The following is a 27,871-nucleotide window of genomic DNA, read 5'->3' as shown; positions in this document are numbered from 1 at the left end:
AAATTTATTATCTGTGACATTTTATGATTCACAATGTTTGATCTTCCTTGAAGTTACAGATATTTGTTGTGAAGAAATGCTACTGAGAAACTTAGAGACAAAATTCAATGTGGAAAAGAGGAAATTATATTTATTATTACACAGTGTATAACTCCATGAGTAAATTTAAGCTGCTGATTTAAAGTAGTAAGTTCATAAATTTCAGTGGTGTTGCTATAGTTAATAAGAAAGTAAGATATTCAAATAATTTGAAAAGAAAGTTTGCTTTCTGCTGTGGAAATAGATGGAAACGATCTTCTGTTTTCATGTTAATCTGAAGGGTCTACATCAGAGCATTTAAAAAAAAAATCTCAAAAAATAAAATGAATGCAGATTTTTTTTTATTATGAGTCATTTGAATGTTCAGAGAAGTCTTTACATTAGAGGGCTCACTGTGTGAAGTGCTGACTTTGCCATGTTTTATAGAAGAATGCAGCAATGTATTTTCCTGGGTTTCGTACCCTTGTATATTTAAAGAAATCATTTTCCCACTCGCTGCTGAAACTTGCTGGATCTACCATGCTTGATGTGAATTTATTATAACATAATGCATAGTAGGATATGCAGAGGGTCGAAATATTACTTTATATCCTTGATAATTAACTCATCCTAATAATTGTACCAGACATTGTGCATGCAATTGCTAACCGTGTGAATAAAATGTGGTAAATCTGGCCTTTTTCTAACATTTTGGAAACTTGTAATATGTAGCAGGAAGTCATTCTTGAAAGATATTATTGTAAAAAATTAACTCAAAATGGAGTCATAACTATTTATTTCTTAAATGCTGTTTGAAAAGATGAATGAGAACTTCAAAAGTTTTTAGAAAGATTAAGAAGGTGTAGCCTCATAATCCTAGTCAGTAGTAGTATTTATTCCTGTTTGCCTTTTATAGATAGGGGAACAGCCGGAGATCAGTTGAAAAGTTATATTCTCTTAGGAAAAATGAGTGAGCCCAGTGAGACATGACTAAAGTCTCACAGGAGTCTCTGACAGTACTGGGAAGGCAACTGTAATTTCTTGGTGCTTTCTGATGACTTGGGGAGGGAAGGTCACACATGCTCCAAGGTTCTCACCTGCTTGTGGATATGTGAAGGTTGTTCTTTTACTGGGTAGAGACTGATGGGAGATTGTTCAGGGCATTTTAGTTTTTTGACACTTAATTTTGTCTCAACAGGGATAAAGATTCATATGTTGTGGCTTTTTCATGATGACAATTCACGCACATCTAGTAGTTCTGTATGTCAGTCTGCAGGCAAGTTTTATGTCATTTTCAAATGTACATATGGCTCTGTGTTGTGGTGATCAAAGCATGGCAGGGTTCAGCAACTCTTTTATTTGGATCATGTCTCAGACATTTGTGCATGTGTTTGTTTTTAGGTTATTTACAAGGAAATGTTGGATTTTGTACATTAATTTCAGCATTTGTGAAATTGATTGCATTTTAATAATAAGTTCAAGTAATGTAATCATATGAAGGTGCGTGACTGTTGGTGGTATGGGAATCATAGAATCATAAAATTTCCCTAGTGGGAAGGAACCCATAAGGGTCATAGTGTTCACCTCCTGGGTCCATACAGGAACACCCAAAATCAGATCATATGACCAAGAGTTTTGTCCAGATGCTTCTTGAATTTCAGCAGGTCAGTGTTGTGGCCACTGCCCTGGGGAGCCTCTTCCAGTGCCTGACCACCCTCTCAGTGAAGAACCTTTTCCTGATATCCAAACTGACCCTCTTCTGATGCAGCTTTTTACAGTTCCCTCAGATCCTGTCACTGTCACCAGAGAAGAGATCAGCGCTACCACTCTGCTCAACCTTAAACAGAAACTTTTTGTACTATGGTGCCCAAATATGTACACAGTACTTGAGGTGAGGCTGCACCAGTGCAGCATACAATAGGAATACTAAATTCAAAGATATACATATATATATATTTCTTAGCTATAATTTTCATAGGGTAACTATTTTCATAATAATATTTATTACTTAAAATAGCTTGCTTTCTTACTAGAGTTCTTTCTAGTTTATGCTGTTGATTACTCTAGGGGGTGCAATTCAGAAGCCCACCCTCAGTATTAATACAGTCTCAATTGAAATATAATTTCCGGCAGCTTCAGTAGGACGTTACCTAAAGCTATTTCTGAATAAGCACTTCAGAATCTGGACCCTAGTGGAAATATGTAATCTGAATTTTAAAAGTATTACTCAGAGTATACAGAGAAATATAAAATTCAGCAGTTGAAAAGTATTCACAGTATCCTAGGTTTTAAATTATTAATTTTATGGATTTGTTGTCCTCTACTTTCCCTCAAAAGTTTTTGCTTCTTAAATATTGTGAAAGAAATTGTTTTACTTGGTATGGGCTTGCAGTGCTCTTCAGCTAAGGAAGCAGAGTTCCTAAGCACACTCACTGTGGTCTGGTTACTCTTCGCTGACCTGCCCCCTTCTTACGCTGTATAACTGTAACTGACCCCAGGTAGATGGAGCAATCATCCAAGAATAAGGGCTCATTCTTGGGAATTAATAAAGTATCAGGGCTCTTGAAATCATGCAAGGTAAAGATTGTATTTTTACTCAGTGTAGATTTTTAACTGGGATACTTGAATAGTTAAAATGATTATAAAAGTTATTTGATTAAATGATAAGTTGATATGCCTTCTGTTTTCAGGTAGCAGTGATTTGAATTGGCCTGGAAGTATATTTCTTTGTATTTGCATAATTTCACATATCCTCACAGTAATTTTTTTCTTAGTAGTGTAAGAAAATCATGATATCCAGTGGATACCCCTCTTAGCCATTCTGCCTTACTGAAATTTTTTTTTTAGGGGATTACCTCTAAGGTCTAAGTTTGGGGTAGAGAAAAATTACTCAGTAATACTAAGTTTGTATTAGATGTATAATACAATGTATTATTATGTAGATGTATAGACATAGCAGTTTGATGTGGTATGTAATGTATTGTTTTTCCTCTCTGATAATTTTTAAATATTTCAGTGTTGAACCAAGGGACTAATTCAGAGTATTTAGAAAAACAGAACTAACAACAACAAAACAACAATTCTAAATTATCACAAAATGCTACATGTGATCAAATTTTGTGCAAGGAATACTGATGAATGCAGTAATGCTTTTCCTATGTACAATCTGAACCGAGATTGTATGATCTTTTTAAGTGCTGAATTATATTGATATGAGTTGGAATTGGTAGTAAAAAACAGTGCAGTAATGAACGTTACTAGTGTTTGGCATTTAGAAACCAAAGCGTATACCTTTTTTTATTAAGCATGAACATCACTCAATATATTTATTTTCCATTTTTATGAGCTTATGTTTTTTTATCAAATGTTGTTCTTGCAAATTCAGAATTCCAGTTCCTAAAAACTTGGATTGCAATTAGTTCAATCCTTTTTATGGAGAAATACGCCCTGCAAAAACTTATGCAGCAAAGAATGAATGGTAGTATAAGGATAGAATGGTGGGGTGAACACAGCCTGTGGATATTTAAACATTTGGATCTTACTTAAGAGCTTGAGTCTGAACATGTTGCTGGAAATGCCAAACGTGAGAGTGATTAATTATTCAGGGAACAATATTGTACTAAATCAGTCTAGCACTCAGATTGACCATCAGGTAAGGAAATTAAGTTTGATCATTTGAAATCAGTCAGATCTACTGCTGAGTTAGATAAGCTAAAGCATGATCTTTGCTCCCTGGTCAACACTTTACATAATATTTCAGGATTTTGTATGATGTCCTGCTTAGTCTTGACTTCTGTAGTTAAGTAAGAAACATATGAATCTTGAAAGAATAAAAATAAATACAAATAAAAAAGAAACCAAACAAAAAAAATTCAACAGTGAGGGTAGTCTCTACAGGGAATAGGGAAAATGCCAGTACTTACTGCCAATGATTATGGTTAATCTTTCTGTGCTCTTGGTAGATCTTTAATCCCCTTGGTTTTAAGTGATATTGTTAGCTCAATATATTGCCATTCTCCAAATATTAGGGAAGTGTAATAAAAACAAAAAAATCCTGCCTTTTCTATACTGCTTCTAATCAAGTTAAATTAAAACTGTTCATTTTTAATACAAAAACTGGGAGCAATACTTTTTTAAAATAAAACAATTGTCAAAAATTAGTTGTTAAATTAAATTCTCTTTCCTAGAGTTTGACAAAAAGCAGATTAGTCTTCATAGATTTACCTTTTGGCAGTGTGGGGAATCTTTCATAATGAGCAGTCACAGTTTCTTTTGATGTGAGGTCACTCCTTCCTAAGACCCTTCTTGTCTTATACTGAAACCAATTTAAAAAAATATCTTTAATGGATAAAAGTGAAGTGCAAGTATTGGAACGTGACCAGTCATTTTTCATTACTTACCTCTGCAGAATAGAACAACATCATGTGATGACCAAAAACAGACTCAAGCTGCTCATGTAGATAATGTAGGTATTATAGAATCAAACAAGTTGTTACACTAAGGGATCTTTTAATCCAAAAAGTCTGTAATGAATTCTTATAAACATGCTTCTCTGGTGTTTTCTGTATATGGCCTGGGGATATTTTCAAATTCCTTTTTGCAGTGTATCAAGTCACAGTATGGGGTTACTGAGCATCTACTTTCCATGAAATGTTTTGCCAGATTTCAAACTTTCATCTTCAGCTTCACTGTTCTTTTGTGTTTTCATATATGCTTCCTTTCAAAGGTTCAAACATTTTGCTAATGTATCAAGCTGAAAGAAGATTTAATCGTGTAAATGATGAAGTTCAGAGTTGCACATGATTTTGTCCAGCAGCGCATTTCTCAACTGTGTAGATTCTGATGATAGGATTTTTTTTTTTTTTCTTAATCATATTCCTAATTCGGAGCAGTGAGAAGTAACTCTTATTGATTGTAATTATAATGATTTCTTTTTCTCCTCATTGTTTATGGATTACAAATAGATTGGATTATGGCGTCTTTGATTTCTTTTATGTACATCAGCAGTGGAAAATGGTCAAATATATCTAATTATACTTCCTATGTGGAAAGAAGGTACCACAGAGTGAAATGCAAATGAATGCTACCAAAAGTCTTTTCCTTCTGGCTCATGGCCCCAGCATTAATAGCTTTTATCCCTGAACTACTAGTTTACAGTAAGTGTCAAAATGACCTGACATGTTGCTGGTAGTATGAAATAAGATCAGTTGATAATGAAGATTACTGCTTGTCTAAGAGGTTTCTTGTTCCAACTGTCTGTGTAATTTCTCTCCGTGAAAGTGAGTTTTGTCAGGAGACAAACAGCTTAATGCATATAAATGTGTAATGTATCTTAGAAGGTGTTCCAGTGCAGTAGTGTCATTTTCAGGACTTAATTATTTAGTTTGGTTACTCTGAAATCCCATCTGATAAAACAAATTCCAAAATCTTTGTCAATTTGGGGGTTATTTTTGCTGATTTTAATAACCAATAAATATTAATAACAGTAAAGACACTGACAGAAGAATATATGATCTACAAAGACTTGAAAGGAAACTCAGATATTTAAAGATTATGCAAAGGCGTTTCATCGTTGTTCTTTCTTTCTGCAATATTTGTTTTGTAATATATCTGCTGATAGATTAAAACTTAAAATTTCGTATCCAACACCAGGTTAAATCTTGCTTACTACCAGTTCAATTTTTCTTTTATTCAAGTTTTGTTTTTATGTTCTGCCTGACAATGATAAAAGATTCCTTTCATTTTCATTAGGTTAAAATATGTACAGGGAGATATGTATTTCACCTCAGTTTCATCTGTTACAGAAGCCTTATACTTTCTTCCCCTGTTCCTACAACCTTATCAAACTAAAAACTTTCAACCTTGGCAAAGACATAGTATTTTTGAATAGAGTAATCAGTAATTTATACAATGAATTACAGAAAATATTAAATCTGATGACTTCTGTTTTTTTTTCTTCATTAATTTGCATTAGATAAATAAAAGAGGCTCTGTGACATTTATCAAGTCAAACCTATCATGATTTTTTTTATACTTTTTTAATACTTTCATCTTAGCCCACACTGAAGGAAAACGGTGCATGCTGAGCAACGTTTTGTGTTCACGGTAATCTCGCTGTGACAGATTTACTTTAATCTGTCAATGACTCATGTTTGACACAGGCTTGAATTAACGTTAAGAGAATTAAAAGAATAGGCAAACCTTTTCTCTTTAAACTTGGGATGCAAAACAGGCAGGGATTTGGGTACCTCTAGCCAAGACAATTAATATATCAAAGAATGTTCCTTAGGCTAGACCCAAAGATCAGGTAGTGTTCCCATAAGCGAGAGGAACTGATCTGGAAAAATACATATTAATAAGGCCAGGAAAAGTAAAATGAAAGTGGCAGTACTCCTCCTCGAAAATGGGAACTGCAGTGAGAGATGACTAGGCTTATGTATAATGGGCATAATGTGACTGAGATACAAAGAATGAACATGTAGGCAGTTTCTGTAATGACAATTAATCAAACACATCAAAGAAACCAATTGACCTCAATGGAGATGTCTCTTACATTAAGAGAATCTGAAAACAGCAGCTTGTTTTCTGGCAAGGAGTAAAAGAAAGAAGATACCACATGAAGAGAGAGGATGCATTCTTGAAGTTATATTTTCACTGTATCTATTTGATTAACAAGATGTCTATTCAAGTTGGTGGAATAAGTCTCATTGGCTTCAGTGCCAATTACTGACTGCAGTAATGATTTGGCCAAATTTGTCATTCCCTCCCTAAGGGAGAATGTTAGAAGTTCTGCTGACTCCAGACTTCAATGGAAAGAGAATTATTCACAGTAGGAGTCTGTGTTGAATGCCACATATGTTTAGATGGTTACTCTTGCTTAGAGTATGGAGGAGACTTCAATTGTGCAGTACTCATAGAAGAGAGGAAGGTCTATATGTAGTTCTGCTAGCCAGAGGGCTCATTTTCGGATTAGTAAAGTGTTCATTTTTCCTTTTAACTAGGTAGAACCAAGGATATAGCGATAGAATGAGTTATCAATACGGTTATATTGCCCTCCATAAACATGGCACATGAAACTAGTCTGTGTGATCATTGGGAGGTTCTTGTGTGGGTGAATGTTCACTGAGCTAAATGACAAAGAAAGCTGGCAGAATTGTACCGGGACAAATGTCCAAATGAAGCTTGGGCATGTTTTCCTTGAATAACCATTTCTGAGCTTTGTCTGTTTTGTCTTAATTTTAATTTTAAATTTTTAAATTTTAAATCTTAAATTTGAAAAGGCATCAAAGTTTTTGTACCCTTGACTTGAAACGTGAAGGTTAATGTAGACACAATCACTTAACACTGTTAAAGTTCTCCTTGTCAAATCACATATCGCTCTTGAGTTTTTTGACTGCAAATTTGGCTACGCAAGTTGTCAGATTCTTCTGTTTTCAGCCAGTATGAATGAGTTTTGGTGTAAAAATAACAAGTTATGAAGAGTTTTGTGCCTCAGGTTAAATAAATGCATGTAATTTATATATATATATAACATATATACATTTATTTAGATATATATAATTTTTACTTAACTGTAACTTTTAGTAAACAAACAAAAAAGCAAACAGTATGAAGTAGTACTCCAGGCAAGTCTTTTGTATGACATTCAATAATATATGAGGAGAGCTCAGAAATCTATGGCAAGAAATTTTGGAATTTTTTCCTGTATACCCGTCCCCAATGTTTTCTTTGTTGAATGATTAGATTTGTGGCATAAGCAAATCTTTTAGCCTAATGCAAAATAGATTTTCTCTTCAAAATCTGTAACCAAGTCAAGACATTTTCCTTCAATTTGTTGTTCAAAGAGAAAAAAGTTGCTAAAAAAAAAACAAAACACCTTAAAAACAGCAGTAGTGTCTACATTGAGACATTTCAAATGACCTTTTATTGAAGTAGTTTCAGAAATTAACAGTTATCCTATTAATGCATTGTAAATAATAATAACAGTGATTTCCCTGTTGTTTTTTTTTTGTTTGTTTTTTTTTCCTTTTTCCAATGATTATATTTGAATATATTTTTAGTTCTAAAAATCTCTAGTCACTCACTGTTTAAAAAGTTCCAGTTATACTTAATTAGAAGGTACTAGTGAGTGGCACAAACTTCTTGTGTTAAAATTCTTACTAAAGAGTTCGTATAAGCTGAATTATAAAATGTATGAATGAAAGTGCTAAATGATCAGGAGTTAGAGAACTAGGAAAGAAAGGTACAGAGACATACTATATAAGCCCTGAGGCAGTACTCCTTATTTATACAATGGAGAATGTCTACAGAATAAGCAACTAGAACAACAGAGGTATGACTAATAGATAGGTGTGAGTCAGTAGGTTTTGTATTCTTCTCACATAGTCCTCTTCCAGTATGTAGAGGAAATGAAAGAACACCCCCCCCCCCCACGCCCTTAGCTCTCTCACCTATTCAGCCTTTTCAAATCTGCTGCTCACAGTTATGATAGTTAAATTTATCTTTGGGCAACCCAGGGTACTAATCTTACATGACCCCTTCCAAACTAAATCATGCCCTTGTGACTCATTTACTTGCTATTTTTTTTTTTCCTTGTCTTGTAGAGAACTGCGTCTAAGGTCTCTGTAAAGAAAAAAAATATAGAACAATAAAATCCAGAACTTTGATCTTGTTCCTGTCTAATCCATCTGAAATTTAGAGGATAGGTTTCCATGTCATAAGACCTGAATTATTCCTTGGTCAGTCTTCCTGCTTGAATCTAGTCACATGGAAGCACTTTTTCAAAATGTCAGATGTATAACTATTCTTGGATACCGATAAATTGATATCAAATTGCAGTGAAAATCAATTGATTTATCTTTCTTTAAGGTTTTCAAAGGGAGGCAACTACAAAGAACAAGTACAATCTCACCCAGCAAATAGGTGTATTGAAGCACAAGGTGGCTTTGTTTCTGGAGTCAGATACTTTATTGCTATGCATCAGTGTAAGTAAGTTTCTCCAATGAAGTACTTGTCAATTACTTGGAGATGTGTATGAGTTTGAACTTTTCATTGTTTAAAGAAAAAAAATCCTGGGCCCTTCTGCTCTTTGCGAAACAAGATATATCGAAATAGGCAGTTTGTGTGGCTATGTCCAAAAATGTTTCCTGTGTAGCTGGGGTTTGAGAACTCAGGTGATTTGTAGGCCTTGCACTGGATAGCATACAAGAACACGTTCATCTTGATGGAATATGTTAATAGAACAAGACCTTTGCAAACATTACTGTATGCGTTTAGTTTCTCTTCTGGGTATGGCTGTGTTTTCTTTGAAGTTCTCAGAAGACACGTATATGCGTGTACTGATTTTTGCATGAGGGATGATGTTAGCCTGCAATCATATTTGGCTAATTATTTTGCCTTCTTAGTGTAAAACAGAAGCACTGCAACCTGCCTTCATTTCTCTTTGAAGCTAAAAAATGAGTGCAATAGGAATACCTTGCCTTCTCCTGTTTGATTATTTTTATTTTGCTTCTGTAATTAATGAGAATGTGTTTCTCTCATGTTTCATTTCTAGAGCTGGGCAGTAACAGAAGCAAATGCCATATCTGATAAACCTGAAAGTAGATGGGTTATTCTTATTCCAGTTGAGAGGCCTGTCTTTTATGATGTTAATGATGCTCAGAGTGTTGATAGAAATGCAGATATAATCAGGAGAAAACCACAGACATGATGGGGAACCATTGGCTCTGCTATTTTAGTATCTGCAAACCTGATAGTAAGACTGCAGCTTTCATGAAGAGTACCATCCTCTTTCTCCCAGAAATATGCAGAAGAATTGTGTTCCATGTCTGCCTTTATATAATGAATCACATCAGACATCCCCAGGGCTAAATCAGTGAACTTGATTTAAAGTTCAATCCAAAACCCTGTGGTTTTTAAAACAGTCTTTTCATCGACTTTGGTGGGCTCAGACTCAGCATGCCACTTGGTACTTACTTCTCCATCTACTTTTGTACCTTGGGAGGTCTGCATTTCTGGAGCACTTAAAAAACAAAATACTGGCTTGATCCTCTGGCCCTCATATATGAAAGCACATATTAAACTTTGACAAGTAAGTTAGTGGGGAACCTTGAAACTTAAGTTGTTTATAGGTCTTATGCTTCTTCTGCAAACAAGGGTGTGTATTAGCTCCTCTGAGCACTATGTAGCCTTTCTCTTGTCTTCTGTAGTTGAAGTGCTTAGTCCAAAAAATAATAAATAACAGCAATCTACAAGCTGTATAATGGAGAGGAATGAGAATGGGGGCCAAAGTGAGTGTTTGCAGTACTGTACTCAAATCCTTACCTGATGCTGAGGTGCCTTTTAGAAGTGCTGATAGGTATCACTCTCCTGTATGTAGTATTCTGTTATTAAGATATATATATATATCAACATCTGCTCCTGCTCATTCTGGTTTCATATCTCCTGGCTGAGACAACATAAACCAGAGGGCAACATTCTTCCAGAAAGTACTCTGTCCATATTTTGTCCTACATGAGAGATGCAAGAGAGATCTCATGGGCAAAACAACTCCTATGTTCCTGTGAAAGATGAATGCTGCAGTATAACATAAGAAATATATTTACATTGTAACAAGAAATATTTGTTTCATTACTTTACCTATGTCCTGTAGAAGTCTAATTTTCCATTAGTGTATGGAGCAGATAAGCTTATGTATATGAAGCTATTTGTTAACACTGAACTAGTGGTCAAACTCTAATACCTTAAATCTTCTGTCCAGCCCCTCTGTCTACTCCATATCTGACACCTTTTACTTCTTGAAACTGTGCAGTTTCCTGACCACCTGCACCAGCTCTTTTTTTTTTTTTCCTTCCTAAGTGTTTAATCCCATTACAGCAGTTCATTGTTTCAAAGCAAAAGCACGATCTTGACTGACAGTGAAATTTGATGTAATAATTCCCTTTCTGATATAGTTGATGTCAGCATTAGTTAGCTTTGCATACCAGAGAGGAATGTCACTGATTCTGAACAAGGAGGATACTAAATGAATGGAAAGTATGCCCTCTAGACCTTGAACTTCCTAGGAAACCATCTTTTACCTCCATCAGTGTGCTGAGAAAAGGACATTATCATCTGTACTCTCTTTACTGAACTGTAGTTGTTGAGTTTAATGCAGCATTTATGTCTAACAGAACAAATTGTCCATGCAGCATGTTGAGCTTCTAGTTATAAAAAGATAAGATGATGACCAATTAGACATGAGGCTACATCACCAACAATTTAATAGGGGGGAAAAAACACCTCTATCCTGGAGGAAAATAGACCTTGTGGAGTCCTAAAAGATCCATTTGGCCAAGGCAAGAGAAATAACTTTTACTGCATGTTTCTGGAAAAGATTTCTGACCATAACTATTATATAATGCTGTGGCTCAATGGCAGGGAAACTTCTCTCCACATCTGTGTCTGACTTGATGGTGAACATTGGAAATATGTTCAAAACACTTCCTGGGATTGTACACTTTGTACATGTTTTCTGGTGCTAGTAGATTTAACAGTGTTTTTCAAATGTTGACAAGTTTTTCCTAAGTACTTGGATTCCAACCAAGTTCGCTTCAGTCTTGGGTTACCTTCAGAATCTCTTTATATTTCCAGGGAATGCACTATATACCACTTTGAAAACAGTTTAGTCTCATTTGCAGTTCTATATAAAACTGTGTCTTCATCTGTTCCCTTAAGAACTATTTGCCCCTTTCTTGAAATGAAGGAAGAATATGGCTTATTATTGCACATTTCTTCACTGTTAAATTATTTTCTGCATGCAGATGATCTTCAAACATTTCACTAGTTTATTTTATTCTTTTTTTTTTTCTTTTTTTTTTTTCCCCTTAAATGTAAATATATCCTATGCAACAATATTGGATGATGGATTCTCTTCATTTACACAACCTGGCCCTTACCAGCCGCATTTGTCTAAGAGAGGCCTGCTAAGCCCCAGGGTTCACATTTTTCTTGTATTCTCCCTTCATTGGCATCTAAAGTGGCATTAAACACGCAGACATTTTGACCTTGAAGTCTTCTTGACAGAATAGAAAAGCAAGATCCCTTAAATAATAAAAGAGGCAGGCCGTAATTTTAGGGTTATAAAATAAGATCCTGATATCTTTTCAAATGCTGTTGTGATTTTTCATTGTCTGTATTTACTGCCTTCTTGAAGAGTTACAAGTTTGCTTCTTTCATCTCTAGAAAACACAACTAAAATATCAAAGGCTTCTCTTCTCTTTTCTTTCTTTTTTGTTTTTTTTTTTTTTTTTGTCTATGGAAATGCTAGTTGTCTTTCTCTGTATCTTTACCCTTCCCTTTCTGTTACTTTTCCCAACATCAAAATTATACAAAATTCTACACTGTATTAACTTCCCCTTTAGCAAAGAGAATAAAAATGTTTTATTCTTATTAAGAATACAGTGGTGAAAACTTAATTTACTTTAGGAACAGTCTCTTATTATGAGAAATGGAAAGTTGATTTTATGGTCTGAATCTGTACCTTCATAATATAATAACATATGTCTCATTGACAGAACACAATCAAGTAAATTCCATTGATACGATGCCCCAGTTTCATTTTTAATAAGTAATGGGTTCACAGTATTCCAGACAATTCATTCTTTGTTCAAAGCTTTGGCAGAGAATTCTAAAAAGCCTTTACCTTCTGGAGATATCTACATTTCTTTACAGCACACAAAGCATTTAGGGCTAATTACCATCATCTCCTTTAGAAATCTTGTCTGGGAAAAACAGAAAGGAAAGCAGTACAGATTCCACCAAATCTGCTTAAATGACAATGACTATTTCAGGGCCACAGAGCAGCAGGAAATCTGCAGCACTTCAAGGCAGCTCCATGTCTTCAAGAATGGCTCCAGTAGAGAGACCGCAGTGCATGTCTGTGAACTTAGTGGCAAGTTTAGTGGCTCAGGCGCGCTTCTGAATTAGAAAGTTTGCTCTACCAAATTTGAAAAGATTAGTTCTTTTCAAGTAGCTGAAATCCTTGGCATATTCGTGCATATTAGGTTGTACAAAGTTGACAAGAAGATATAAATGGAGTGTGAGTTGCAAAGCTTGTAACCTGGTATTTTGTAGCTGATGAGCTGTAGTTCTGATGTAGTAAACTTTTCTTGAGTGAGCCTCCTCTCAAGGATTCTGTTTTGCCAGATTAACACTGCGTGTACCCCAGACATCAGAAAGTGATGATGGCACAGCTTGGTGGCTAGCATAAGTTTCTTGCCCCTTAATTATCACTATGAGAGACTTTCATTTTTATTTTCCCACTGTGCTCCTCTTTTTTTTGTTTTTTTTTTTTTTTTTTTTTTTTCACAGTACTTCTCACACTTCTCACTGGATCATCTCTTTTCCTTCCCTGATCCTTTATTTGTAGTCTCTTCAGTGACGTTCCATTTTGAACCAGCCTTTTCAAAATGGTGTTCCTGCTGATTTAANTTTTTTTTTTTTTTTTTCTCTTTTCACAGTACTTCTCACACTTCTCACTGGAGCATCTCTTTTCCTTCCCTGATCCTTTATTTGTAGTCTCTTCAGTGACGTTCCATTTTGAACCAGCCTTTTCAAAATGGTGTTCCTGCTGATTTAAGATTAAGCAGCTTGAATACCTGTCTTGAATTTACAAATCGATATGTGGATGTTTTACAGATTGGTCAAAATTAAAACAACTGAGGGTTATTTGTTATATATTTAAAATGATAACATACATGCAAATTTACAAGGCAAGACTTTAACCCCGAAGAAGCCTTCATTAGAATTAAATTAATGTGGTTGACTAATCCTGCCAGTTAAAACTCTGCAGGTACAATGTAGTTTTGATGTTGCAGAACATGGATCTTGTTATGGTGCACGGGGAAAAGCTGCTGATATTTGTGATCTACCCTGTTTTTGAAAGTTATATAAAGGTATGTTGTTGGTCCATGTCTTTGTATGTCTGTAAGTCACATAGATGAAAATTTTTAAATATATGGCATTTAACTAGATTTTTTTCATGTGTTGAGTCCACTCTCTTTATTTCAGTCAGCAAACTATTCAACCACCCTTTATCACCAAATCACTTAACATATGATTGAGTTCTTCAGTGTCATTTAATTGTATACTAAGCTAAACATATGCTTATGGTCTCTGACATGCATAAAAGCAGGTTACAGGCTGAGTTAAGACATACAGGCATTGTCCTGCACCACTGAAGTCACTTGAAGGTTAATTATTGACTTTGGCTGCTATATATGAGTATTAAGGTCTGGAACCTGGGACCGCATTTATAATACAAATACAATACCCATTGCCACTAAAAAGTCTTAGACGTTTTAGTCCTCTATACAATTCTATAAGATATTCTTGAAATGTGACTATGTCAAAATCAGCTCCTGAAGTTTTGTATGAAATTGGGTACTTTCACTAGTGCATCTAGGTCTTCAATATGTGCATGTATTATGCATTATAAGTATAATAATTCTGAGCTGTTTCACTTGTGTTATCTGACACGTATGAATTAACAACCTGGATTCTATGGTGAATATAAGCAGACCAGGGTAAAGACTGAGAAATACTTCATCCGTAATCATTTTCTCTAACTGGTTCTCTTGTATTAATGCTACTTTCACCATGTCTTCAGTAAAAAGTTTTCAAGAAACCATTTTGATTATCATATGGAACAAGATATGAATGTTACTTTCTTTCATGGGATTTAAATCTGTCTTGAAAGACTTGTTTAACTTTTAATGATTTTTCTCCAGAACTGAGTTAACTTTTCCAAAGTGAAGCTGATATTAGCCCATGAATGAATGACATCAATTGAAATGTTCTTTTTTTTTTCTTTGAGGTGATTGATGTAATTTTGTATTAAAGTGACCTTTTTTTAGAAATGTTTTGACTATAACGATTTCCTGTCCTTTTTGCTCAGCAATCAGAACAGCAGAACTGGCATAAACCTGTTTCAGCTGCTTGATATTAATGCTTGAAGGGAAGTGAGATGCTCAGTGTGTGTGCATGGAGCATGTGGCTCTGAATACATGTAAGTGCGAGTACCAGTGAAATGTGGATGCTGAGTACTAACCTGTGAGGTGCTCAGGATGTAGTAAAAAAGGGAAAATGAGCATCGCAGGACTTAAAGTACAATCAAATGTCTTGAGTTTGTTTGCATTAAATTTCTCAGCAAGATTTTTTTGTTTGTTTGTTTTCAAGTGGACTGTGCTTCTAACATACGTATTGGCTGATTCATGTTTTTTTCTGTAAGGCTGATGGACCTTGGTTCTGCTGGAAATCTGGAGAAACTGTGGTTCACGCTTACAAATTATGTAGTAATAGAAACAGACCTGCATCTCTATGAAAATGATGGCTCCTTGTGTGAAACTACCTTGTTACAAACTTTTCTAATGGTTGTAATAAGGATCGCAGTGACATTTTGGAGTACTGGGGGTCAGCATTTTATTAAATATACTCTAATTTAGAAGGGAGAAGTAATGGGTAAATTTTACCAGAAAGTTTGTTCTGTTTTGTTTTTTTCCTAACAAACAACACAAGTCAAAACTTTGTACCACTCAGTTATAAACTGTTAACAGCAAAAACAACAGTCATTTCCTATAGCTCAGGACTCAGGTGCTTGGATGAGTTACCCCATTTGATCATTCTGGCTGTAGAATGTGTAGACAATACTCAAGGTTTATTTCCATATGAATTCCTTTAATTGTTGTATCTATATAGGCAGGATGTGCTGAGCAAGGCAAACTCATTATGGGAGTTCTTTTCTTCTTTTTTTTCATGTTATTATTTTCTAAGTTTTCACTGTAGACAAGAAAATAATCTTTAATGTGTAGAGCCCAGTTTATTATCTCTTGTTTGTAGAAAGAGGGATAGAAAAATTACTTCTGTGATATTCTTTCAACTGTGAAGTGCACTTTTTCATAACAATGCTGTGATCTTGATATTATAGTAAATAATTAAGAAATAAAGCGTGTAACAGAATTAACAGGATCTGTTTAAAAATAAGGTTGTAATTACAAGCTATCCTACTACCAGGATTAATTTCATAGAGCATATGGCTTCTCTAATTAAGAGGAACACTTTTATTTTTCTATCTTTTAATCTTTTAAGCCGAACATAATACTTTAAGTTCTTTTCATGTATTACCCAACTTGTCAAATATGCCTGCTTTTGCATGTAATTTTTTTTCTCTGTTCCACCTCCTCTTGTTAGAGGCTGAAATTTAAAAATAAATAATTTAAAAAGACATTTAAAAATTGCTTTTGAAGTTAAAGCTGGACTTTCATTTAAAAATCTTCCTTGATTCTAAATCTTTTAAGATTATAACTCAGAATGTTGGTTATTCTGTCTGTTTCAACATGCTCATGTGACCTCTGCCATTTATTTATAATTGCTGTCTCCCATTTTTATTTTTTATTAGGATGATGCGTTTGTTGTATAATTATTGCTTTGACAGATACCCTGAATGTAATTGGAATAAAAACATTACAAATCGCTGTTATTGTTGCAATAATGTATAACGTGTAATTTGCCCCTTTAGAAAACAGCATTCTGTCTTTGGGTCCATTGTCTACCTAGTGAGAGAAATTCTGAATTAATTTAAGTGGACTATCAATCTAGAAGCTACATTTTCTAGGAAAGTAGGATGAGATTTACTACCTTACTGTGTCAAGTGTATCTACTAGAAGACCTAAATCTTGCCAGCTGTTAATCAACATGAATACTTTGTTTGGTTTGTTATTTATGTTGGACATGAAAGAATTCAAGAAGTGTTTTTGTCCTGTAGATGCAACTCTGGACATCAAGAAGATTCTGGTGCTAGCATAAGGTCTTGTGTCATGAAACAAAAAAAAGATCTAGCAAATTACAGCAAGCTAAGAAAAGCCAGACATCATGCACTGTTCACTCTTCTTTCCTGTAGTGTGTTCTTGCATTGTACATGGACCAGCATCTGAGCTGCAGGGCAAGTCCAAAGATAGATGTAGCAACAGATGTAGCTCTGGAATAAAAACACTTAAAAATATCTCAGAAAAACTAGTTATATATTTTGGTAACTATTTCTTGAAGGTGATCGCATTACATCCTGAGTAGCTGTCGTGAATTTCCTATAGGTCTTGACCATTCAGATGACTGAATGATAAGCACTTCAGGAGTGCTTATCCCTTATTCCATTTGGGAAATGATGTTAGCTGCTACCCTGCAGTTTTCTTGTCCTTCTCTAAGAAGCAATGGGTTGAATAAGTCTTACTTCCCTGGTCCCCAGCCTGCCACTTTTCCGTTAAGGTAGTTTTTAGCACACAAGTCATCCCACTATCTTCAGTAGGATTTCTCCTGTAAGTATGTGTACTTTATGTTGGAGAGGTAGCTGAATCAGCATCTAATATGCATTCAGGCTGGTTAGAACGTTTGGTATTGCCTTGGATTTACCAGCAGCTGTTTTCTTTCAAATAATGGCATAATTCAGGTTCAACAGAAGGATTTATTTTTTTTAAAAATTTCCTTGTGAAAATCTTGTTTGAATTCCAATATCCTTCTTTTTCTAAGGAAAATACAATAGTGGCAAACAAAAATCTCCAAACATAAACAGTGGAGAAAAAGTAAAGCAAATTTCAGGTCACTCAATGTGTCTTTTTCATACTATGTGGGAATTTTAGCAAAACAAACATTACAAAAATATTGATTAGTTTTTGTTTGTTTGTTTGTTTTTTTACTTGTTAAGGGAGGCCTTTTTTAAAATAAATTCTTTTTGGTAACAAGTCCAGATGTCCTCTTTGTACTTCTTCTGTACACAGGTTCATCATTCAAATGATCTTAGTCATCTACTGCAAATGGAGAAACTATTCTGTGTCTCTACTGTCAGAACTGCTTCTGAAGTTTTTTGCTCGTATGTATATGAATTTATATTATTTTATTTTATTTTCATTGTATTTATATAGATGATATTTTTAAGATTTCTTGTATCTTAGGTTCTTTACAAAGAATAATATTCAGATTTAAATCAACTGAAACCATTTTCTTTAAATTTATTGTAAAACCTTATCACTGCTTCCACAGAAATGTAGAATTGAGAACAACCAGTTTAGATGAAGGTGTTAGAAGCTGTTCATTCATTTATATATGTAGTAATGTAAGCATATGTGTGCTCCAATGCAGAAATTATAAGCAGGTTATACAACTGTCAGTAAAAGCAGATCTAAGACTGAGCTCTTAGCTACTACTTGCCTTCTCAAATTGGAATCCAAAGATTCATACAAGAGGCCCTCAGCAAGGTCACATGGACTATGAATTTTTTGAATATATTCTTTAGTTATATCCATTAGAAGGGAAGGAATATCGAACCATATTCTTTCCAACACTTGAGCTGCAGATGTCAGCAGCTGAAGATTTAAGCCATTATTATATTGTTCTGAGAGCAAGATGTCTTGCATTTTGCATTCAAGTCTTGGATCTGACCGTATTCCTTTTGTATCTACCCTAGCTCTCGCTGGGGAAAGAGCTGTAACAAATGCTGTGCATGAAGATTTGTGGAAATGTGGAAATGATCATACTTGATCAATTATATGTAAAATGTACAGAATTCAACATCTGAATGGTGCTTAGGAAGTTAGAGTCTACTCAGGAATAAGAGATTTTCAAAGGAAAGCTTTAGCAAAGGCTACCATTCTCTGCTACTACCCAAAAGTCCCTCCTCAAAATCATCTACCAAATCAAAATTTGTGAGTAAGCATGAAATAACTTTGCCAAGCTGGTGTCCACAAAGCACATAACAACCTATTCTGTGAAAGGTGGAGGAAAAAAACAGATGGTTATAGCTTGAACATCTATTACATTTCAGATATTAATTTGTTTAAAAGGGGATTATGTTGTTTAAATAAAGTAATTTAAAATTAATGTGAGACTCAGGAACTGTCTCATCTGATCCTACTGGAATACTACAGAGGTAAGAATTTTGGATGCATGTATAAGTATGTACGTGATATGTGTGTGTGTACGTATGTGTGTGTTTATATATATATATATATGCAAACATATCAGCAAAATACCTACCGATATTAGAGTGGCTGAAATAGATGGCTCTCTCTAGCATCTCGGGGTCTCTTGTGTGAACTCCCTGAAAAGGAGCCTTTGTTTCCATAGGCAACAGAGCCACTGTGGCACTATGGATCAAACACATCCGGATTTACTTTTATGCCTCTGAGGTAAACAGTTGCCTGCTGCACTACATAAATACTGAAAGGAAAGGTCTCCTGGTAAAAGACCTGACCAGCATGAACTGAGGGTTACAATGGGCTGCTGAGAAAGAACCTAGCTCAGGCAGCTCCCTGATAAAGGCACCCTGGGCGAATGCTACATGTGCTGCCATTTTTGCCTTTTCTGTCTTTTGTGTGAATTTCACAGCTTTGACTGATTAAAAAAAAAAAAAAAAAAAAAAAAAAAAGCATATATATATATATCTTTCATGATATCATTTCTGCTTTTCTCCACTTTCACAGAGAGTACATTTTGTTTGTCTTGTCACAGTGATGTAGGCAAAAAAAAAAAAAAATTATCAATATTTTTACTTTTCATGGTTTGAGTTGCAGAATTAGCTGCCGCATCACATCTCAGCCATCCCAAACGATTGTAGGTGCAGCTAAAAGGAGATGTTCAGAAGCAAAAGGGCAAATCTTGCTTCTGTTTGAAAGCATATCCTTACGGTTTAATGGAATTGTAATAAATTCAAGCCATGTATTATAAAAGAATGCCCACGAATAACTACCCTTAAATAAAAAAAAAATTAGATGTTGTATGATAGTGGTTGTACAAGAAATATGAACCATGAAGTAGATGTTAGCTACTGACAAGTAATGTTTGATTTTGCTGAATCTGCTTATTCATCTGACTAAAAATATGTCATACTATGCAGTCTGTTTATTTTTTTTTTTTCTTTTTTCTTTATCTTGCAGATATTTTTGTTCTCTTGAAGGCAGGCTTTCAGAGGTGCAAAGTGCAGAGGCACTGTGTGTTCCAGTGGTTCAAAGACTGATCCTAAATACCGAAAGAAATTAGAAGTAAGAATTTTATTTCCTGATTGATTGATATTTGTTGGTATTCACTCTCATGGAACTGAAACCACTTTTAACCCAGAAAATAATGTAAATATTAGACTTCTGCTTCTGTAATAAGGAGACTTAAACTTATTTATCTTGCTGCTAAAAATGCTGTAGTTCTTACTTAAGTAGCTTAATGAAAAGTCGGACATTGACCTGTACGCAGAAGTTTGCAAAAGAGTGTCAGTTATAAGAGTTCTCAGAGGCAGGGAAGCTGTGAGAAGCAGTCAGAAGGCTGCTTCCCTCCTAAGGATGTTGATTTCTCAGATGCCATCTACTCTTGTACCGTGTAGCTTTGGTGCTGTGGTACCACAGATGCTGAAATGGGACTCATCCTGTCTGTTTATGATCCTGAGCCTTCTTTTTCAGTCTATTTCTGCCCATCTAACTTCTCTTCTGGAATGGATGCTGAAAGGTGCCCTTCTGTCTTTGACTTTCTCTGTCAAGAGAGGTTAGGCACTGCGATATTTTTATCTCAGCTGTTCTTGTTACAGACAAACTTAGAATTCATATAAATGTACTGTTTGTTTGCTCTAATTAAGGTTATTGAATAAATTAAGAATTAAGAACAAAGTTAGGTGTCATTTTAAGGCAGAAAGGTGATAATTATGTCACAAAGAGAAAGCATTTTTTGAGTTCTGTGTCCTAAATCTGTGCCACCTTTCCTGGTTAACATGAAAGCTTTTCAAGGTCAGCAATGCCATACGGGTAATGATGAGCCTCAGGTAGGCTTATATTAAATGTGTCCTCAGTGGTCAGGTTAATCTTTTCATTTATGATTCCTTTCGTAAATGAATGCATGTAAAGACATTCCCTGTGTTACAGAAGTAATCTTTGAATCTTTAAAAAATCAAGGCAGTCTATTTTTCTAATAAGAGGCTATAACCCTTTGTATTAAAAGCCATAAAATTCATTACAATAATCTTACTTTGTGTGCTTTATTTATCAAAATGAAAACTCCGGGTACACTGCTTCCAGGTTGTTTAGATGTAAAAAGTGTAGAAGGATAAATAAAAATGGGGCAGCTTATCTGCACTTTGAAAGTTAATCCAAAATTACACATTATATCTGACCTAAATAGGTTAAAAAAAAATAAAATAAAAAAACAGATAGATACAGATTACCAGAGTCTTGAAAGTGGAGATCACTTCAGAAACTACTGGAGTGAGCCCTGTAGTCCTTATATGATGTTGTGAGCTCAGCCTGCTACTTTCCCATCATTTTAATAAGAAGATGATTTTCTTTAGCAGGGGTAGCATTTGGTGTTATTTTGTAGAGACTTTCAAGGGTCAGAGTACTATTGCTGAGACAATTTTAGCTGCTAGAGAGTTTTGTATTACTATAATTTTTTTTCTTCTGAAAAATCTTAAACAGGAGTTGGGCTTATTCCTTAGGATTTCTGTATTGTAAGAAGTCACAGATTTCCCTGTCTGTGAAATTGAGCATATGCAATAATCTTTTATCTTTCTAAATATTTTTAGCCTCATTTCTTTACAGAAATAATATTTTTGCATTTGTTTGATCTATGTGTATCAGTCCAAATGTCTTGTCTAATAACTTTTGAACCCACTATCTGACGTCAACCAAGTTGGACAGAAAGGCAGAAGTATCAAAGATAATTGAGTTCTTGGTAGTATTGTAAAAATAAGACCCCATAAGCATTTTGAAAGGGAGGAAAACAGCAGAGAGAGCTCATGTTTTGTGAAAGGTTATAAACTCCCATACCAGAGGAAAAGCTCAGATCAGGGCTTAAATAATGAGGTACAAATCCACAGGAAATCAAGCTGCATTTATTTCAGGCTTCATTGTTTCACTTTAGTTTATAATAACATCTTATGGGATTTAGAGATCAAAAAAATTTAATCGCATGTATTTGTCTTTATTTACTCTATTTAGTTTTTGCTGTTCAAGCTCACTGATGACAGAATTTTTTTAACTTCATTTCTTTGTCCACATCTAATCAAGCATCAATTTATGAGAGGTGCAAATGGTATTTGCTCTTTAATTATTTCAGTTCTGATGTGGCATGTTCTGAAAATACTTTTCCACCTTTTCATGTTTTTGCAACACAAAGACTATCATATATGAAAATTGATTGAAAAAATCTACAATCAATGTGCTGTGGGTTGATGCTGATTCTGGGTCTTTGTAATAATAGAGCTGGAGAAATCATTCTGAACCATCTTTTGTTTAGTAGGCATTTTGCTCTCTCTGGGCATATGAAGGGATTTTATATCAGTGCTGTTTAAAAGCTGTGCTAGAGAGAAATTCCCAGACTTGAGTGCTATTTGAACATGCAAGAAAAAGCATTTGCCTTTTCTAGTCAAATTCTTTTCCTGCCAAGGACCATCTTTCATGCTTTTTACCCCACAGGGACAAAGCCTACTCAGTGTTCTTGGACTTGACCTTTACCAGTAAGACTGAACTTTAGGAATCCTTGGTCCAATACTACTTAACATCTTCCTTACTGACCTGAACAATGGTGCAAAGTGCAGCTTTACTGAGGACAGGACTGGGAGGAGTGTTGAATATTCTGCTGTTCTGCTGTTATTCAGAGTGTTGACAGAAATCTCAAGATATGCTCAAAAATGGAAAATTCTGAGTTCTGCACCTGGGGAAGAGTAATCCTATGAGGTATAACTTTTTGAGGTCCAACCAACTGGAAATCAGCTCTCAGAGTTTATAAAAACTGAAGAGAGGATGTAAAGAGTATGGAGCCAGGTTCTTTTCAGTGATGACCTGTTACAGTGGGACAAGAGGGAAAGGGTGTAAACTGAAATGCAGAGAATTCATTTTAAAGATAGGGATTAAAATGACCCCTTCTTTGCTGCCAGGACTATGAAATATGTGAAGAGGTGTCTTAGGCTGTGAAGACTCCACCCTTCGAGGTATCCAAAACCTGACTGGACATAGCCCTGAGTAACCTGCAGTAGCCACTCTATTCTGAGCACAGGGCTGGACTAGATCATCTGCAGAGGTAGAAAGACAATTGTGTTCCCAAGTTTATTTGCAGAATTGCTTTGCTTTCATCAAGAGAATAAGACATGCAGAATATACTAATGGACAAATGTTTGTTACAGACCTTCACAACCTTGAGGAAATAAAATAAATAAAGTACTTTTGCAGGGCACAAGCTGGTGGTTAAATTACACAAGATATTTTCTGGGGAGGAATTCCTTATGGGTATGCTCCAATTCTCTTCTTTCAGTTGTGCAATATAAGTTTGCTTTCTACCTGCGCCTATTGACAGACACACATGTCTTGTCTAAACCCACCATACTGAAATTAGGAGTTTCTGTGAGCCATTACAGGCTTAACAGTATGTTTATTATTTTTATTTTTTGAAGTGTTTCTTGTCTTAGAGACCCTTATGAGAGATTTGTCTAATCTTTAGTCCTTGAATATGGTTATCTTTTCAGCAGCAATTTGTAACTCTCGGCATTCCTTTTCTACTGAAAATATGAATGTAAAACCCTACATTATTTATTGTTTCTAAAGTGAATTACAACCTGCAGTTGCCAAGAGGCAGCGGCAAGTTAAAGAGCAATTTAATTGTAGATGTTTTCCTCTTTACTCCTTTAACGCTTTCCTAAGGGATGGATAAATACAACAGGCAGCTGAACAGTAAAGGAGCAATTCTGAAGACAGAGACAAGTAGAGACAAAGAAAGTCAGAAGAACTTTGTAACTGAGAAAAGTCATAAGGTAAGATGATCTCTAGCAAAGCAGATACTTGAAATTACTTTGTTCAAGGTTGCTAGTATGACAGAATGTGCTCTTAAAATATAAAATTTTGGTATTAACTGGTAATTGTAGCCTAGGGATTTAATTAGCATTAGGGAGAATTTAAAGCTGTTGTCCCCTTGTTAGTGCATGAGCAGAAACATCCAGCCTCCAATATTGCCTTGTATTTCCTCTGCCAGCTCAAGCTGGAGAATTCTGTGAAGGAAACAAGAGCTGGGTTAAAGAAAAATCAAGATAACAGGAAAATACTTCAGTAGGTCACTATGTCTGTTCAAATGGTATGGTCTCAAGCAAGGCTGTGATGCTGTAGTTAAATTCTTAATAGTATTCAGGTTTGCTTGAGTTTACCATGAACAGTTAACACTTTGCTGGATGAGACTGTTTTTTTGACTTGATTCAAACACATTAAAGACATTACCAGCATGTTTAGAATTAATTAAAAATTTGAAGAATTTGCTTACTTGATATTAAAAACTCCCATGTGCTTTTCTAACCAACCCATTGTTTGCTTGTCACAGTAGTAACTTTCCTTCTAGAGTCCCTTACGATGTTGTCCTCAGCAAGATGGATGTAACCTGTTTCCTGTTAATGAATCTTTACAAGGTGTCTGCAATACTTGCATTGTCCACACATCATAACCACAACTGATGACAACCCTATAATCCTGAACTGTACGTATTGTAAATTGTAGTGCATTATAGCAATGTGAACTGTATCTGTTGACTGAAGATAATCTCCCTGATACATAGCACAAGAAGTGCCTGACAGGATCTTAGAGAAAGTTATTTTACCACCTTCTCTAATCTTCACATTACAAACCAACACAAGACTGCAAGCTCTCTGCTTGCATGCTCACAACTGCAAAGAGCATTTAAAAAAGGCATGGATAACAATAATACTGCTACTGTGGTAGAGAGAAAAGTGAGCTTATTCTTCTGTTATTAGCTCTTGTGAGGATACCTTAGTTTCTATTAACAGTATGAGCTATGTATGTTGTCAAACAGGGATGGTCCTCTCTTTTATACACGTATTACATGTTTTATCTCTGAAGGACACAGGCATTTTTGCATGACACTATGCTATCTTTCTGCAATTCTTGTAATTAGCAAAGAANATTAGCTCTTGTGAGGATACCTTAGTTTCTATTAACAGTATGAGCTATGTATGTTGTCAAACAGGGATGTACATGTCTTATCTCTGAAGGACACAGGCATTTTTGCATGACACTATGCTATCTTTCTGCAATTCTTGTAATTAGCAAAGAATTTACAAGGAAGATGTAGCTTAGGCATTTGCAAAATCACAGAATAGTCGAGGTTTGAATGGAGGTCCCTCTGGAGATCGTCTATTCCAGCCCCCTGCCAAAAGAGGATCTCTACAGTAGGTTACACAGGATTTGCTCTATCAAGTAGTGGTATTTTGCCTTTTATCTGTTGTAGTTTCCATGGGAATAAATAGGAGGCATTACATTTGGAGCTGACTCCATATTATAAAGAACCAGGATGTGCAAAAAGTACTTTTTTTTTTTTTTAAAATATCTTGCTTTCCATTGTTCTTTAGCATTTTGTCTCATTAAACTGACTTTTTTTTTTTTTTTTTTAATTTATCATTCATTGCACTGCAGAAAGCAGGAAGATGAAAAAGCAGTGGAATTAAAAAAAAAATAAAAATCCTTGGTTTTGATTATGAGGAAGTACAAGGCACTTCTACGTAGACAGAGCAAGCTGGAGGATAGAAGAGATATTGTTATATACTTAAATGTTGTTAGTCTGAACATAAAAATAAACCACTTCATTCCTGGAAGTTAGGTGGGCGTGTAGTCTTAAGTATAGTAGAAGATTAGAAAGAGTTTTCTGTAAGTGACTGAAGCATATTTATGGAGATGCATGCAGAGACACTGCTGGGATGGCTTTAACTCTCTTATCCTTTCCTCCTGCAGAAAATCCTCAGGAAACCTGGATGTTTACAGCCTTAAACGTTATTTGACCAAAAATTGGAATGGCTCATCTATAACCACCTTTCCAGTGTTCAAGACTGAAGTCTTTGTGACCTTAGCAACTTGTACAAATTCCATGAGGATTCTTGTCCTCTGAGTCTGATGTGATTTTTCTCCAAGATTTTTTCCTCTTTGTTTGGCTTTTTCTCACCCTGTCCTCTACTGTCATGTAGTTGCACTTGTACTTGCATCTATGTGCAAACATAAAACAACTGGAGTCCTTATGGACAGTGTGTATTAAAACAAGTCCATTTCAGATTTAGTAATGAAAAACATTGTTATTAATGATGTAAGTTATAATCTCCCATTGTGTTCCACTATTTGCTGAGGTCTCTGTCCACACACTGGAGTTGGTTACCTTCCAATCCTATTACTATGGAAATGTCATACTGTTTTAGTAGGCTGTTCAGGAAGAAGAAATTTTGCTTTTGAATCCAAATCTCCTTTCTCCAGTATTCCCAAATGCAAAAATTTATTTCAGTTTCTTGGTACTCCCCTGTCTTCTCTAATTTTTGTCTTTTATGTCTGGAGTATTCTACTGTTTTTGAATGTCAGATCTTCACACTTTCTGACAGGATTCTTCTTGAGACCCAGACATGACATGGAAATAATGCAACATACATCAGATGTGTAATCTCCTTCTTCTGTGTCTTTCTGTATAGTTTGTTTTTCTCCATGCTGGCCAAGTGAACAGTTTTGTTACAGAGTGCTAAGTTAACCCATGTAGGTATGTACTCACACAAGCCAGACTACAGAGGGACATCCTCTAGCAGCAAGTTTTGTTGGTGCTAAACAAATAACCGTCATACTCCACAATTTCAATTTCCAGAACTTCTGTCTCTACCTGATTTAACGTTTATTGATTGAATGGACTGGTTTATTTGAGGACAGTCTGTATTTTAAATTTTGCTCAATCTGAATCTTTGACAACTGTAAATATAGATTCCCTTTATATTACACATCAGATTTCTCTATTCCCTGCTGCGCATGCATAGCTTTCATTCTGGGATATAAATAAATGTACTATGAAGGAAAAGCTTTTTCTATTGATGGCCAAGAATATATGCCATTACTTGGAAACGAATATTATTGCCTTATTTTTTTTTCCTCACACAGTATAATACTTTACCTTACTTCTCCTTGTACTTGGTTTATTTATCTTCAACAGAAATTCTCTGTCCTGAGGGATTATGATACTCTAACTTGACTTTCTTTTCCTTTCCTTTAATGTCACTGTTTCATCTCTCTATAAGGAGGAATAAAGCTCTCAAAGACTTTTGCAAGATTAACAGCGATTTTAATACACCACATAACTTTTCTTTTTTAAAGTCACTGTTATATTTGCACAAAAAAAAAAAAAATGAAGCAAAAATGGATGCTTTTTTTTCTATTTTCTGTCCAAACAAACTGAATTTTCCATGCAGGTGGTATGATATTTCACTCATACAATATCAGGGACAGCTTCTGGTAAGTTTATGAACAGGAGTCTCGGAAGCAAGAGAAACATCTGTTTCAGGTACAAGTTGGAACATTTCTTACATGTGTAAGATAAACCTATCTAGATAAAAAAAATAATTCCTAAAAAGTAAAAATTTGAACTTACGGCTCATTTTGAAAAGTCCTGGTAGTTCAAAGATAATATGCCCTAAAAATAGAGGAAATAGATGGGCAATATTGTCTCTCTCTCTCTCTCTCTCTTTTTTTTTTTTTTTCCTAAAAATGAAGAAAGTGAGACACAGAGGGCATCAAGAATGTCAATGCTTAGAGCTCCTGACCAGTTATGGATCTGCCAGAATGCTGCGAAATACAGTGTTTGCTGCCCCTGTGGGAAAAAAGCTAACCTAACATCAATGACTGATGTGGGAATTCATAGCAGGGCTGGAGAAAAACTGGGATAGACAGATTTAATCTGTCTTGTCTCCAGCTCATTTTCTGGATATAAATGTTACTGGTAAGGACTATAGAGATGCAGTAGGTATGGATCTATTTCAGTGTGGAGCTCTGTGCTT

General features: G+C 35.1%; 1 long non-coding RNA gene across 1 annotated transcript; it reads left to right on the top strand.

The window, feature by feature from the left end:
- Positions 1-21,164: 21,164 nt before the first annotated feature.
- On the top strand, positions 21,165-27,223 carry LOC116653790. The gene is made up of 2 exons (XR_004308246.1): positions 21,165-23,827; positions 25,806-27,223. It is a non-coding gene; the product is annotated as an uncharacterized LOC116653790 (long non-coding RNA).
- Positions 27,224-27,871: the final 648 nt, after the last annotated feature.

This window comes from Coturnix japonica, chromosome 8 (genome assembly GCF_001577835.2).
Source record: "Coturnix japonica isolate 7356 chromosome 8, Coturnix japonica 2.1, whole genome shotgun sequence".
NCBI classification, from domain to species: Eukaryota; Metazoa; Chordata; class Aves; order Galliformes; family Phasianidae; genus Coturnix; species Coturnix japonica.
This window is presented reverse-complemented; position numbering and strand designations above follow the sequence as displayed.